Below are 17,040 nucleotides of genomic sequence, written 5' to 3'. Positions count from 1 at the left end.
CTTGGCAGCCTTGGGGTCAGTGGACTTGGTAGCTTTGGGATCAGTGGACTTGGCAACCTTGGGGTCAGTAGTTCTGGCAACCTTAGAGTCAGGCTTCATGATCCTGGGGCCTGGTCGTTTGGTGGACATCTTGTGGCCAGCACGCCGGGCACTGGCCTAGCCTTGGGGATCTTGGGCCTGAGGAGCTTGGCCTTGGACGCCTTGGTGTTCAGGGCCTTGATGGTCTCTGCTCAGGCCTTGATGGCTTTGGCATTCTTTGGCCTGCATCTTCTTCAGCCCCTTCTAGTTGTGTTTCTTGGCAAAGCACATGTTTCTCAGAAACTTGGGGTCAACCCCTTTCAGAGACTCATATCTCTGTGACCTAGTTTCTTGATGCCTCTCTGTGACATTTTTGTGATTGGTTATGGGTGGTATGGTTCTTAGACTTGGTCATCTTTACACCGCAGCCTGCGCTAACAGGCACTCCACAGACAGAAAGAGGCCAAAGCAAGGGAGAGAAAGAAGCAAAGATGTTTAAAAGCCTTGTATAGAAGAAAGCAAGCAACTGAAAATGAATAGAAAGTAGTAACAGGTCCTCTAAGAAGAATGTAAGGGGAGATGAAGTCCAGAATGAACTGAGGTTGACAATAAATGCTAAGAACATTGAAAAGGGGATTTTTAAAAACTATGTTGGGGACTACAGAAAGGTGGAAGACAGAATAAGATCATTGCTTAGGACTGAATACAAGGAGGATAAAAGATGACACTGAATAGGTTTAAACTACTCAATTCTTATTTGGCTTCTGTTTTCTTATCCAAGAAGAAGAAGAACCTATGGACTGGATGGCATAGAACAAAACTAGCAGGGATTAGACTCTAAAAACACATCAAGAATCAGTCATGTAGCATCTAGCTGCCCCCAATAACCAGGTGCAGAAAAAAAAAATGCATCCTATACCGTCCAATGGTCTTCAAATTTTTTGCTAATATCTTCCATCAACAATATTTTGAGCATGTACTTCTTATCTATCTATCTACCTATCTATCTACAAATATACATATACATACATATGTATATATTTTAGATATTTGATATTTTTCTACTGACATTTACCATTCATTTTCTTTTTTAAAAATCATTATTTTTAGCATTTAAAAAATTGAGTTCCAAATTTTTCCTTTTCTCTCATCCCTTCCACACCTACTGAGAAAGCAAGCCATATATCAGTTATACATGTGAAATCATGCAAAACATTTTGATATTAACCATGTTGTGCCAAAAAAGCAAGAAAAATAAATAAAGTGAGAAAACTATGTTTCAGTTTGCACTTAGAGTTCATCAGTTCTTTCTCTGGAGGTGGATAGCATTTTTTTTTTAATCATGATTCCTTTGGAATTTTATTAGAAAGCTGAATTGATCAGAGTAGCTAAGTCTTTCACAGTTGATCATCATTACAACATTGCTGTTACTGTGTACAGTGATCTGGTTCTGCTCACTTCACTTTGCATCAGTTCATATAGGGCTTCTAACGTATTTCTGAAACCCTCCCCCCCTCATCATTTCTTGAAACACAATAATTCTCCATCAAGATTATATGCCACAACTTGTTTGGCTATTCCCCAATTGATGAGCATTCCCTCGATTTTCAATTCTTTGCCACCGCAAAAAGAGCTGCTATAAATATATTTGCCCACATAGGTGTGTTTTCCTTTTCTTTTGATTTCTTTGGGATACAGACCTAGTAGTGGTATTGCTGGGTCAAAGGGTATGCACAATTTTATAGTCCTTTGGGCATAATTCCAAATGGTGCTCCAAAATGGTTGGACCAGTTCACTACTCCACTAACAGTTCATTAGTGTACCTATTTGCCTCATCCCTTCCAGCATTTGTCATTTCTTTCAGGTATGAGGTGGTACGTCAGAGTTGTTTTAATTTGCATTTCTTTAATCAACAGTGATTTAGAGAATTTTTATATGACTAAAGATAGCTTTGATATCTTCTGAAAATTGCCTATTGATATCTCTTGACAATTTATCAAGAGGGGAATGACATTTTTTTTTATAAATTTGACTCAGTTCCCTATATTTTTGAGAAAAGAAGGCTTTATAAAATAAAATTGCTATATGATTTTTTAATATTACTTCTTTGTCTATGGTACCTTTTATCAAAATGTAGTTTTCTTCATTATCTCTTTTTATTAGGTCTATTTTTGCTTTTGCTTTGTCTAAGGTCATGACAAAGAATTTTGGTACTGCTACAATAATTATAGCATATATAACACTTATAATGTGCTAAGCACTGTGCTTGACAAATATCATCTCATTTGATCCTCACAACAATCAAGAGAGGTAGGTACTATTATTATACCCATTTTACAGATGAGGAAACTGAGGCAAACAGAGGTTAAGTGATTTACCCAGGATCACACTGCTAGTAAGTATCTGAAGCCAGATTTGATCTCGGGTCTTCCTGGTTCCAGGCCTGGTGGTACTTTTTATTTCAGCTGAAACATAATAGATTCTGCTCCATGTCCTCATTTTGACTTTCTGAACGTGCTTTTCTCAGCCTTGGAACTATAACCAGGGTCTCTATCACAACCAATCACAAGCAGTCCTCTCCATTCTGGAGGTAAGACTCAGAACTGTGGATTGACAATTGAGTTGCCAATCAGGGTTAGTTGTATCCAGGGCCAGCAAAGGGGATCCTCTGTGATTCTTTCTTTCTAGTTGTCTGAGTCTCTGGGCGAAGAGTTCCGGAACCTGCTGCTCCTTTTCCTGCTGCGGTTGCTAATGCTTCTACAGCGGTCAGGGCTGCGGCTGCCACCCTGGGTGCTTCGGCCTTGTATGCTTTGGGCTAGCTCCCATTCTGGTGTTACAGACCTTTCTTCTTGACTTCTTAAGTTGTCTTAGACTGGAAAAAAAAAAAAAAAACATCACCCTGACCTTCTGTTGTTTCTGCCACTCCACAATTTGATTTGACATGTTTGGAGTTGTTTGGAGGAGAATATTGGGAGAGTTTGCCTAGATTGCTGCCTCTAATCTGCCATCTGGACTCTGCTTTTCCATATTTATTTTTTTAAAATAAATTATATCCCTTCACTAGTGTGCTAATATGTGATATGCAATATAATTTATACATGAAATTATAATTAAAGGAAGATGAGCTAAAGATGAAATAAATCAGTAGATAGAGCACTAGACCTAGAACCAGGAAGACCTGAGTTTAAATCTGGCCTCAGATACTTGTTAGCTATGTGACCCTGGGTAAATCACTTAACCGCTGTTTGCCTCAGTTTTCCCACCTGTAAAATGGGTATAATAATTGTACCTACCTCTCAGGGTTGTTGTGAGAATCAAATGAGATAATATTCATAAAGCATGGTGCTTAGCACATAGTAATGGCTATATATATTATTATTATTGTAGTACCAAAATCCTCTTTTGCTCTCACTAAAATATTAATAATAATAGTTTTAGCTATATCAATGTGGTTTATTATACTTTATTTTTAAAAAAAATCCCTATTTATGTCCTGGGGGATAGGGTAGAAGTCTAAACAACAATTATTTGTTAGTAATTTTTTTACTTAATTTGATCAATATGAATAGCGAAGCAAGTAAATTTCTTTTTTAAATGTACTTTTCAGTCTAAAGATATAATGCAATAATCAAACATAGCAGTCAGTGAATATCATAGCATTTTAGCTGTAGGTAATAGATATTCACAATACCCAATGTGAAAACAACTGGCAAAAGTGAATTGTCTCTGACTTAAACTCAGTAGAAAGTTTTCAATATAAATTCATTTCTTTCTGTTTTCATGGTTCTGCTTAATTCCTAACTTGTTACACCTAAATTTCCTGTTCATGTTTAAATATTACAGTGGTATTTTTGTCCGAGTGTGAGGAGTCACAAAATAGCCCTCTTGGTTAGGCCATAGAATGTGGATGAGAATTGTATTAAGGCTCTAAAAATGAGTTAGGGCCAGGTTATGAGGAGCTTTCAATGCCAACAAGAAGAGTTTTTATTTGGTCCTAGAGCCAATAAGGGATCACTGAAGTTTATTGAATAGGGAGTAGAGAGGTGACATAAGTAAGACTCGTGATTTAGGAAAATCACCATGGTGCCTACGTGCAGAGTGATATGGCATGGAGAGAGATTTGATGCAAGGAAGACAAATTAAGAGGCCATTTCAATAACCAGGCAAGAGGTGGTGAGGGCCTGAACCAAGGTGGTGGCTCTGGTTAAGTGGAGAGAAGAGCTCAGATGGGAGAGATGCTGTGGAAATAAAATTACAGTATTTTGCTATTGTTTATGGAAGTGGGGTGAGTAAAAATGAGGAGTCAGAGATGACACCGAGGTTTAGAACCTGGGTCTAGAAAGTTGATGGTGCCTTCGCCTTCTCTAGGGAAGTTTGAAAGAGAAGGTGAGTTTTGGGAAAAGATAATGTAATTAAATCTGCATTGCATCTTTTGTGACTCACTCAGTCCCAACCAAAATAAAAAGGAAGAAGGGGAGTGGAGTTCTTGCATACTGGTCACAGCCCTGGAGTGGCATAGCCCATGAAATGACCTTGGGGACTGCGTGCAGGTAGAGGCAGGATTTTCCTAAGAAAGATCTCTTTCTCAAGTAGTTATACAAGTGTTTGTTTGGTAAAACCCTGAAGTTCCAGGTCACGTAGCATGGAAATAACAGGGGTAGGAATGCACTGACCTCTGAAGGTTTCTTCCAGCTTTATGAGTAGGACTTTGGACTGTTTAGCTGCCTTGGGACATGCTATGCAAAAAGAAAAAAAAAGAATGATTACTTAAAGGTTACATCCCCATACCCCATCCCCCTTTCTTCTTAACAGGAAAAATAATTCTGTAGAAAAAATGCCTTAAGGGAAGGGATTTTCATGGAAAAGAAATAGATACAAAAACACAGTTAAAACTATCACATTGTTTTTAAGCTAGGTTGGAAGGAAATAAAAATACACAGAAAAGGACTACACAGAAAGATTCTGACTTTTGTTGTGTTTATCCAGATTGTTTTGTTCATCCAGAAGCAGTCCATCAATTTTTGTTGTTCAATCATGTCAGTTGTTTCTGACTCTTCATGACTCCATTTGGGGTTTTCTTCGCAGGATACTGTCGAGTGGTTTGCCATTTCCTTCCCCAGCCCATTTTACAGATGAAGAAACTGAGGCAAATAGGGTTAGGTGACTTGCCCAGGGTCACACAACTAGTGATTGTCTGAGGCCAGATTTGAACTCAGGAAGATGAGTCTTCCTGAATTCAGGCCCAGCCCTCTATCCACTGCACCACCTAGTTACCAGCCCATGGCTGTCCATAAAAACTGCACTGCAGTAAATATCTGATATGAAAAAGGTGTATAATTTGGGTCCAAACTAGACTTTTAACTGGCAAAAATGAGTTTAAAGAGGGGCCTTTTAATAGGAGAAATGGATTAGAGTACCTGGGCAAACACCAAAATATTGTCAAGTGTGAGAGAAAAAGACAACATAGGTTTGTCCATAGAAAATTCTGTAAAGCAGACATTGTATCCCCAAGACCTATCATGGTACCTGGCACAGAGTAGGCATTAAATCAATACTTGTTAATTCATTGATTGAAAGTAAGCTAGAGTTAGATTTTCCTGTAGATAACAGATATTCACAATACTCAATGTGAAAACAACCAGTAAAAGTGAATTGTCTCTGATTTAAACTCAACAGAAAGTTTTCGACATAAATTCATTTCTTTCTATTTTCATAGTTCTGCTTAATTCCTAAATTATCATACCTAAATTTCCTATTCCTCATTCCTATTCCCAGTTTTTGCCATATTTTCAACAAAATTGCCCTCATCTCTTTTAGGAAGACATTTTCCATACTTCATCTTGATATTACTCATACTGTGATCCCTTCTAGGTTTATAAAATATAAAGATTAATCTCAGGCTGATGCTATGGAAAAAAATACTAGATGTAGAGTCAAAGAATGGGGATTTAAATCTACATACTTCCTAGTTTGGGCAAGTCACTTTCCCTTTCTAGGTCTCTGGCAAAACAAGGGAATAGGACTAAGTGACTTCTAAATTTATTCTAAATTGCTTGTTGCAAATCAAAACTTCCTAACAAAGCTATTCAGAATGAAATAAGTAGCTTCTGGAAGTAGTGGGGCTCCCCTCTAGTGAAAGTTTTCAGGCAGAGACTGGATGACCAATAATTACTTACGTTGTGAAAGGGATTCTTGTTCAGGTATGTTTTGGAACAGATAACTTTGCACATACCTTCTTCCCACTCTGAGACTTGGCACTTTCCCCCCTTTATTTTGACCAATTGAAGATGTTGAGTCTCTACTATCAGTTAGTAGCTAAGAGAGATATAAATAACCTGGGTAGGTGGAAGGGGGAATGTTTTTCAGTGTAATTGAACCATGAAGAAGGATACTACCCCTCTGCTTTGCTGCCATCTGGTACTTCCCTTCCCCCACTTCAACTCTTTCTAAGGGTAGCCCAGTGAGCCTAGACTACAAAGGTCCTGTTCCCTCCTACCCAACTGATTCATCCTGTGACTTATGCTCCCACCCCCTGGCCCCAGCAAACCTATCTTCTTTTTGCCTCTCCATCAAGTCCTGGGGAATTGCCCAGTTTGGCTGCAGGCCCGGAGATACCTGTGCTTTGCAACCTTACCTTCCCTTCCCTTTCCTTTTAACCTCCTCTCAAGGGCTGTCCTGTGACACTACGCTGTAAACTCTATGACTCTATGCCATGCTCCTTCTCATGCATATCCTAGCCAAACGTTTGCTACCTAATGTATTTTATCTCACTCCTTGCAGATAACTTGCTAATGATGCTATAGCTCATCCAAGTCCACTAAGCATAGTGAGTCTTTGTGACAATGTAGGATCTTGGAGAAGGAAGATGGCACTCATCTGAGGGCAATTTTTTTCCATGATTGTCTGTGAGTTCTGCTACTGCCACTCTCCTTTTTGATATTTTTATTATGTGTAATAAATTTGATTTATATTCCATGCCAGGCAATATCCTCTCAATCCCCCCCGCTTTGCCCACCCATCAACTTTGCCACAGGTGCCAGAATTCTGAGGGACAGTTCTGAATTGAAAGTGGGAAAGATAAGACTTTGAATTGGGAGAGTTCAGAGGCCGGATAATGGAGGGTCAGGGACTGATCATTGATAAGTGGAGAACTTCGAGCAAATGAAGGAAATGTGACCTATACTAAATTCAGGGAGTGTACTAGAGAAGTATATAGCATGTTTGGTTTTATATCATTCTTAAGGATCTAATTGTAGCTAGATGACATAAATTTGAAGTGGGGCTGAGAAACACCATTTCAACTCTTTTTCCGCAATACCATAGGCTCAAAGAAAGAATGGAAGGAGTTTCCTCAGCTTTGTTGACCTATGAATGACAAGCATTTGAACCTTACAACAGCCTTTAAGGTAGATACTGCATATGTGGAGCAGTGCATAAATCTCAGGACTTGAAAGTCAGGACATGCCTCAGGCACTTACAAGCTTTATGACGCTGGACAGGTCACTTAACTGCTTCAGTTTCCTTATCTATAAATTTGAGAATAGCCCCTTCCTCTCAGAATTGTGTTGAAATCCAAATCAGTCAAGTACGTAAATCTTTTTGCAAACTTCAAAACATTATGTAAATGCTAGCTATTATTATAGTATTTTATAGTATGTTATAGTTTTTAGTATTATAGTATAGTATAGTATAGTACATTTATTATATTATAGCGTAGTATATTATAGTGTTATTATAGTATTCTTATTTTACAGATATGGAAACTAAGGCTGAGAAAAATTAAGTGACTTGCCCATGATCACACAACTAACAAATATCAGAGGTGGCATTCAAACCTGTGTCCTCCGGACTTCGGGTCTAGACCTCTGTTTACTATACCACTTGAAGGTATATTTGAAGCGGTAAGCATGAATACCAAAGAGGTTTTTGTTTTTGTTTTGTCACGAGACATTTCCTTCATCATTTTCTACCTTTGTCATTTTTTTGGGAAAAAATAGAATTTGTGTTCTTTATGATTTAGAAATACGTAATTAGTTGATAGAAGAACTGACCTGTTTGGATTTGGAAGGAAAGTAGCTATTGAAAGTTCAAAGAAGACTGGAAAAAAACCTCAGAATCATGCTGGATGAAGTCTCTACAGATTCTTATCTCATTTCAACTGGGCCCTCACTGCTGTTATGTCATCTCTTTACTCAGTACCAATATGCATCTTTGGGAGTTAATCTGAAATATTATGAAGATGAGTCTGGAGGCAGCTAAGAGAAACTCCAAATCGATCCATAGAGATTGGAAAGAAAGATTGATGGAGGGTGGGACAACTTTCTTCAGATAGGTATCTTTTCCCCTACGTGGTTTGTCTGTTTAATCTCCTGCAACTGTGGAGTCTGATGAACCAATTTTCTGAAAGGAGAGAATGATGTTATCTTCTGGGTAAACTTGAAAAGAGAATAAACACTGCATTCCTTTTCCATTAGAGTACGTCACCCTGCTGAATCTTGCATGTAAAAGTTTACCAGAGACAATCTGGAAGCACTAAATGCTACTTACTCAACTAGTACCTTATAACCACAACATGCGGCCCTTTAGAGGGAAAACATGCAGCAAAGCCAGGACTCTTGAAATTACACAAAGTACCTTTAGACAGCAAACACAGCAAGTCAACAAGACAGGAAGCCATCAAAACGATATAAAGTCTCCCATTCTGGCCATATGCTCAGCCCTGAAAAGTGTGAATAGTGAAACTCATTGTGAGGCTGCCTCACCTGCTGGGTTTGAGATGAGGCAAACTGCCTGTCTGTCAATTTTAGTGAGCCTACATGCAGTCCCACTGAGTCCCAGCAAATGCTGGAAAGATTTGGAAGAGAAGTGAGTGCACACAGAATCAGATGCAAACCTCTGAGACCTCCTGCCCCCGCCACTCGAATGCAATTTTGGGATTTCCTGTCCCCTTGTTTTCAAAGTACATAGAGCTTTAGTGAAATCTGTTGGATATATCAACAATGGGATTTTCCTAGTGGAACTCTGAGGTGATTAGTATCGTCAGGCTCCCGAGGGGCTTTGACTTAACTGGTTTCATTAAGGGGATACTAGGAAGCAAAAAGCCTCGGTAAAATGTGCTCTGAAGACGTGCTTTGCTACTGAGTCCCAATGAATGGCTTCAGAAAATTCCTTTCAAGATCTAGGATGAAAATCAGTCAATCAATCAACAAATATTTGTTGAACTTCTCCCTTGGTCCTTGCATTGTGTTAGGTTCAGCGGGTCAAACAAAAGGAATCTAAGAAGTAGCCTCTATGCTTAAGGAACTTAGAAAAGGGGGAAATATCAGCCCTTCTACCTTATTTTCTTAAACTGTTATGCATGTGGAATGTTTAACAAGAAAGTATCTATGAAACTATTTCTAACACTCTCAAAAACATGATTCACAGAGTCTGTGTTAGTAAAGGGCAGGGCAGCATGTGGGGATTTTGCACTAACTGTGACTCAGAAATAGTTGTAGTGAATGTCTCTAAAAACACACATATACATGTGTATATGAGAGAATATATATGTAGATATGCATGTGTGTATATATGGACATGCACATGTATACATATACACATATGTGTATATATACACATCTATACACTCATGTATGTATGTATGTATGTATGTATATATGTATGTATGTGGTGAAATGGTCCTTGCAATTGGGCTGGGGGGTCCCCAGATGGGATGATACAGCCAGATCCTGATTAATGTAAGCAATGAATTCTCTGAAGTAGTCATATTTTAATGAATTAGTACTATATATTTCCCTTGGTCTGAAACCATTGACCATGTGCACATATATACAAATACACAATACATATACGTATATATATACATGTCTTTACACACATGTTTGTATGTATGTAATGTATGTATGTATGTGGTGAAATGGTCCTTGCAGCTGGGCTAGGGGGTCCCTAGGTGGGATGATACAGCCAGATCCTGATTAATGTGAATAATGAATTCTCTGAAGTGGTCACATTTTAATGAATTAGTACTATATATTTCCCTTGGTCTGGAACCGTTGACCATATTTTACATAACTATAACTTTGAATAGTGTGAATTTGAATGCGTGTGACCACTTCCCAAGATTCATTATTTGCATTAATCAGGCAAGTTTTACTCACAAATGTTTCAGTATGGTTGTAGCCCTGGGACTTGGCTGGTTCTTGGCCCTTCAAGCATATGCCACCCTGCCTCAAAGGTCATTTCAGTCTGACCTAGACCATCTATGGGTATATGATAGTATGGTTCAGTGTAAAGAACACAAACTTGAATCAGAGAAAACTGGGTCAGGTCCTGCCTCTGACACTTATTGCCTTTGTGACCTTGAGAAAGTCACTTAACTATTCTCTGCCTCAGTTTCCTCATCTTTATATATTCCTTATAGACTCTGGGGGCTCCTCATCCCATCTTCTGATTGTATTGCACTGGGTCCTCTTGAACCAGACTAGGGACATCTCTTCCTGAGAATTCTAAGGGTGCTAGTGAGAGCTTATGAAGTTTTATCAATCGCAATCAACTCAAGCCCTTATTTCAGGGTATTTGTCATGTGTTCTTTCCACTGTACCAAGTTGCTTAGACAAGGCTAAGAGGTGGTTCACTATTTTACCTTCATACTTTCAGAGAAGAATTCAGTTATCAGAATTAGCAACCCCCTGAACCATAGTGTTTTTTTTTTTCTCTCATAAATGCTCCCAAGAGGGTCTACTGCATGTGCTGGGGTGGGAAGGATTCTTCTTATTCCTTAATATCTTTAGTATCTTGAAGGGTTAATGCATCATTTGAGTTATTGATCTGTTTTGTCTCATTGCATAACCAGACCACCACCTTTTTCTGATCATACATTCTTTCCCTTTTGGGCCAGACCTTTAATTTCATAGATTCAGATCGGGAAGAGGTCATCAGAGGCCATCTAATTCAGCCCCCTCATTTTACATATGAGTAAATTAAGTAAAATAACACTCAGGAAGGATAAGCATTTTGCCCAAGTTCACATAGCTGTGTCAGAGATAGGACTTGAATTCCTCTAACTCCAGGCCCCATGCTTGTCCCACTGCACCACCCCATCCAGTGTAGGAACTTCCAAGGAGGCAGTTCCTCCAATGTGCCCCAGCAACTCTTAGGTAAGGAGGCATCTTAGAGAAACCAAGCTGTTAATTGACTTGCCCAGGTTCACACAATCAGAATATGTTAGAAGTAGGATTTGAAACCTGATCAGGGCCTGAGTTGAATGCCATGCTGCCTGTAATACATGTCCTAATCATATATGTGTGTGTGTATTTATACGTACACACATATATTTTTTCTCAAAAATATATTTTATGCCATGTCTTGTAGGTTATTATAATATAATATAATATTATAGATTATAGATTATAGATATTATAATAAGTTATTATTGATGCAATGGCCCATGTGATTCCAAGCACTGTAGGTGCCTGAGGAAGGAAAGTGGGATTCACCAGGAAAAAAGAATTCTTGACTATCTGTACAGTCTGGTACTGACTCTCTTCCTTTTTTGTATTCTTTACTGTGCGTAATAATCTTCTTCTACATTTATACTTTTGTTGCTGGCAAGGTAAATAAAGACACCTAGATGAAAGCTAGAAATATTCCAAAATAAGCCATTTCCAGAGGAACTCTGAGTAAGGATACCAATAATAAAATAGTCATTAATGATGACTGCTGGATTGAACCAGGTCACCTTTCCTTCATTAATATATGGATTATTCAGTAGTTCTCTATTTGTTTCCTTTTATCTTCCTTGAAGGTTCAGCTCAGGTTTCACAGTCCTTAGGAAGCCTTACCTGATTTCCCAACTTGCTAAAGCTCTTTCCTCTATTTATTTTGTGTCATATTTATCTACCTATGGTATCCCTCCAACTGAACATAAGGTCCATAAAAGCAGAGATTTATTTTCCATTTCATCTTGTTATCCCCAAGACCTAGCACAGTGCTTTACATATAGTAGGTGCTTGATAAAAGTTTGAAAATGAAATTGAATTGAATTTTATTCTATCATGCTCTGTGAACTTGGACAGTCTTTTTTTTTTTTTTTACCTACCTGAGGAACAATTTTCTCATGTGCAAATGAGGACCCTCTATTTCACAAAATTGTTGTAAAGGTCAGATGAAATAATGTGTATAAAATGTTTCATAGCTGTAAAATACTTCTATGGTGTTGATTATTGTTATTTGTTACGTGCAGTATTTCTCATTCTCTAGTGCCCACGACACTGCCAGGTATGTGATGGAAGCAGTAAATGATGAGAATGGGAAAGAAATTAAAACAATGTTTGATAGGTTAGAAAATATCTACCATGTGCCTTTACTTTCCCCCTTGGGGTATTAACTTTTCAGAATAACAATATTGCAGGACAGTTAGGTGGCAAAATAGAATATTTTTCTTAGAATCAGGAAGACATCTTCGTGAGTTCAAATCCACCCTAAGACACCAACTAGCTGTGTGACCCTGGACAGTCACTTTGTCCTGTTTGCCTCAGTTCCTCTTCTATAAAATGAGCTGGAGAAAGAAATGAAAAACCACTCCACAGTATCAGTTCAGACACAACTGAAATGACTGAACAACAGTAACAACAACAATAGTAGTACTGGGAGGATTCTTTCTCCAATGTTTGTCTTTTCGTGGAGCTCCTAATAGAAAGCATTATTTAAATATAATATGTTGTTACTGTTAGTATTAAACAATGTTGTTCACAAATTAAATAACTCACTTTGTGAATCAAAAGTAAGTGGCTCAGAATAGTAACAGTAGGATATATTGTTTTCAATAGACAACATTTGAAAGTTGAGATTAGGTAATGCTCAGGAGGCACATACACATGTGTTTACTTGCTCAACCTGAACATATTGCCAGGAAGAAAAATAACTTGTTTCCTGTTTCTGAGTCCCTGTTATGTCATACCTTTTAAAGGGCCCAAGTCAAATAAGTTATTAACTCAATAGTTGGATGTCCAGATCTATTGGGATCAAGGTGCCAAGAACAAGAAATTTTGTTTGGTACTTTGGTTTGAATTGGATCTGTTTTAAAGCATACAATATTTTCTTGAACTGTTCTGTGATCTTCTGTTTTTTTAAGTTCATAGTGTCCAAAATAAAAAAAAAAACAAAATTCACAGCATCTTGAGCTGACCAATATTGTCCAGGCACCATTCTGGCTTATCCCAAAGGAGATATTAGTAACTTGCTATAGAGTTGGTGACAAAATGCCATGATGACTGTCAGGGTGATATGACCCAATGGTTTAGGGTGTTCCTTTTTAAAGGCCTATCATCTTAACATGAGAGGCAGCAGAGTAGTAGGGAGGATAGAGAGCTAGCAAAACTTGAGTTCAAGTCAACTAGATATAACCATTCCCGCTTGATTTAGGTCCTTTTTCTTTAGGTCCTTTTCTCCTGCCTTCCAGCTACTAATGTATTGCTGGTGACGGGTGACTGGAAATTCCAGTTATTCCCACACATTGTTTTGCACACCTCTGGCTGTGTGGGTAAACAGCAAAATGGTTGTATTTGACTGTACTTCTCTGAAGTCACTATACACACATATCCAGTGTGCCTGTCAGGCAAATAGATGAAACTGAGGCAAGATGATTTGGAGAGCTATTGGTCCTTTTCAAGCTTAGTTTCGCCTTTGAACCTGAATATACCACCTGGATGTTGAGTTGTACTATTTCATGCTTGTCTGGTGTATAGTAGGGGCTTAATAATTTTTATTTCAAAATTGAATTTTACACCTTCTCCTTGTCTCAGAATCATCCCCCTTACATTTAATAGTTGAGTTCAGGTAAGAAAAATGATGTAAAACAGCACAGATCTGAGTGACATATCTGTGTAAATGTGGATTTGGGAAAATAGAATTCAACTATCTGAGAAATTATCTGGAAGTACTGCATAGTTCAGATAAACATGGTTGGGAAAGTTGGCTACTTATCATAGAAAAAGAAATTTATAGGACCTTTAAGAGACAAGGCCTTTGCCTGAAGGGAAGAAGATATTTTTTAAAGGTAGTATCTCATTCTGGACAACTTAGCTTTATTTCATATGATGGAACCTATTAGTAAAAGGGGAACTGAGACTATGGGAAAATTATTTCATTTTCTTTCTCAACATTTTGATTTGGAGCTGAAGATACAGCAATGTGTTAGCAAACCCTCTCCATTGTATGTCCCACACACAGTAAGCTTATAAAATGCCAAACATATATAGCTCCTAGCTCTGTGAAGGGTCACTATAGATGCAAAATAATGTACAATGTTCTAGCATGTACTCACATCCCTCTTCCTAAATGTACCTCTCTGTGAAGTCAGCAGCAATATCTGAGAACATGAAGGACAAAAATGCTTTGATTCATTTTCCCTCTTTTCATTTTCTTATATACCATGTGATGCTTTCTTCTGTTCCTGCTCATTGCCAAGTCTGTCCCTTAGGGAACACGAGATCTGGAGAATGATCTACCAGACATTCCATAGGATGGACCACACCCCATCTCCTATGGAGTAAAGAGAGTTAGTATGTCAGCTGGAAGTACAATGGACAGAATTTCTAGTTTTGACTGTAGTTTTAGGTAAACAACTGGGTTGAGCAAGAGCAGACTGTTCCACTGATTCCCTTCCTCTGGGTAAGAAACTGGATTCATAATGGTTGGTGAGTGTTAAAAGGGAATCAATTGCATTTTTCTAACCTTGTCCTGATAATGATCTGCACCTTCCTTAGATTTACATAGTACTGATATATTAGTTCCCTATTACTCCCATGAGTGGAGTCACCTGTGATTTGTTGTGGTTATGTCAGGGTTTATCAGAATATATAGTCCTGCTTGATTTTATTCATATCATACATCAAAAAATACTAATTAACATGAAAGATAACACTACCTTTCAAGTATAGAAGATCATTGCCCCTTTGGATCCCAAAGTGTCTATTTTTTTCCTCTTAAGTAGGTATTTCGATATTCCTTTTTAAAATTAAATTAAATAAACCTCTATTGAGTTGCCTTTATCAGGCACTGGACAAGGCAGAATGAAGGAAAGCAAAGGTAAATATCTATTCCATTTTAAACATGATATAGCTACATATGAAATCAATAAATAAGGATCTGGTAGTGGGGAGACAAGTGAAAAGAGAGAGAAATTTAATTTGACTCTAATCATCCTACTGTTAATTGCTGATATTTATTCATGGTTTCCCAAAAGTCCAAGTGTGGTGTTAAACTACTTAATAGCAACTTTTTGAGATATCCCATACAACACTTTAAAGTTTTGCAAAGTATTCAGCATATATTATCTTATTTGAGTCTCAATAGCAACCCTGTGAAATAGGTACCACAGGTATTATTTAAAGATGAAGAAACTAGGACTCAAGGGTTCATAGTTCAACAGCCAGCAAGTATCAGAGGCAAGACTTCGACTCAAATATTTCTGACTAAGTCTGGCACTGTCTCCATTATGCCGTGGGATTTCTTTCTGATATTTGCAACCCATTTTCATTCAAGTGAATATGTCTAATTCCTTGAAGCAAGTTCAATGTAATTCAATTCAGCTCAAATCAACAAACTTTTATTAGGTATATACTACATGCTGAGTACCTAACATACTACTGGTACTATGCCTGGTGCTATCTTAGGCAATGGGTATACATATTCAAAAAATAAAATTCAATGAATACCTTATATTTTATACTCAGCATTAGTGTTTTATAAACTACTGAATCCAGTGTTGGACTCCATAATTGGAGAATCACACAGTAACAGATTGTCGGAGTTGGAGTGGATTTCGGTGGTTATTACTTATATCCAAAAAGGAATTCTTTGAGACACTTGAGAATTAGTCATCAAGTTCCTCCTTAAAGACCTACTGAGTCAGCCCTTTTGACTTTTGGATAACTTTTTTGTCTGGAAGGTTTTACTAACATCCAGGTCCAATTTGCCTTTTTGAGATTTCTAGGCATTGCTACTGGTTTTGCCCTCTGGGGCAAAATAGAACAAATCTGACCCCTCTTCCATGTGACATCCTTTCAAATACTTGAAGTATGTGAAGAAAGGAAAGGGTTTAGGGGAGAATTACAAAAATGAAATACTTGCTTAGGGGAAAAATAGCTTTGAGTCTGTCCTTGTTTAGCTTGAATAATGTAAGCCTGAAGGATGATTAAATAAAAATTTTCAAATATTTGATGGGTTGTTTTTATAAAGGAATGATGAGCACCTGTTCTGCAGGTCTACTGAAGACAGACCACATTATACAGCATTAAGGTTTTAAATGAGTTCTAAAGAAAGTTTTCAGGACAGTAAAGGAAACTTTCATGCCCACCCAAGGGAGATTAAGGAAGTCTATCCTAAGAATCTTCTAAAAGCATGATAGAGCTCAATATACCTAGACCTCAATTCAATTCACAAGCATTTATCAAGCAATGGTTTGACACTGTGCCAGGCCCTGGGGATATAAAGACAAAATAAAACAAACAAAACAAAACAAAACAAAGCTTCTGAAGGAGCTTATATCCTACCAGCTAGTCACCATCAACAAATGAAAATGTTCTCTAACTTATTTTGAGATTTTCATTAGTGAATTATAATTGAGGAGATCAAGAAGATGATATATCTGTATGAGATTCTCGTGGTAGAACTTGTATGACACTAAATAAATGGTGTAGTTGTTACAAATTCTTGTAACAGTATATTTTTTAGCCAGTGAAATATAGAAGAATGTTATGAAAATGTCAGTTATTTTAAAGTCTATGAAGCATTTGCATCAACATTTTTGTAGTCATAGAAGAGATACTGTAGAATGAATCTTGGAAGATTTTATAAATATGGCTTTTATTTTATTGAGTATTTATACATTTAATTAGACCATCATCTGAAAGTAATCATGAAACCCCTGGAGACACACCATCATAATTCTCCATGTGATTTCCCTTTGGAAAGAGGACAGGCTCTTGGTTCCACATCTCATCCTTGTTATTTTAAGGAGAT

This window comes from Vombatus ursinus, unplaced genomic scaffold, assembly GCF_900497805.2.
Source record: "Vombatus ursinus unplaced genomic scaffold, bare-nosed wombat genome assembly UNPS02014942.1, whole genome shotgun sequence".
Taxonomy (NCBI): Eukaryota; Metazoa; Chordata; class Mammalia; order Diprotodontia; family Vombatidae; genus Vombatus; species Vombatus ursinus.
This window is presented reverse-complemented; position numbering follows the sequence as displayed.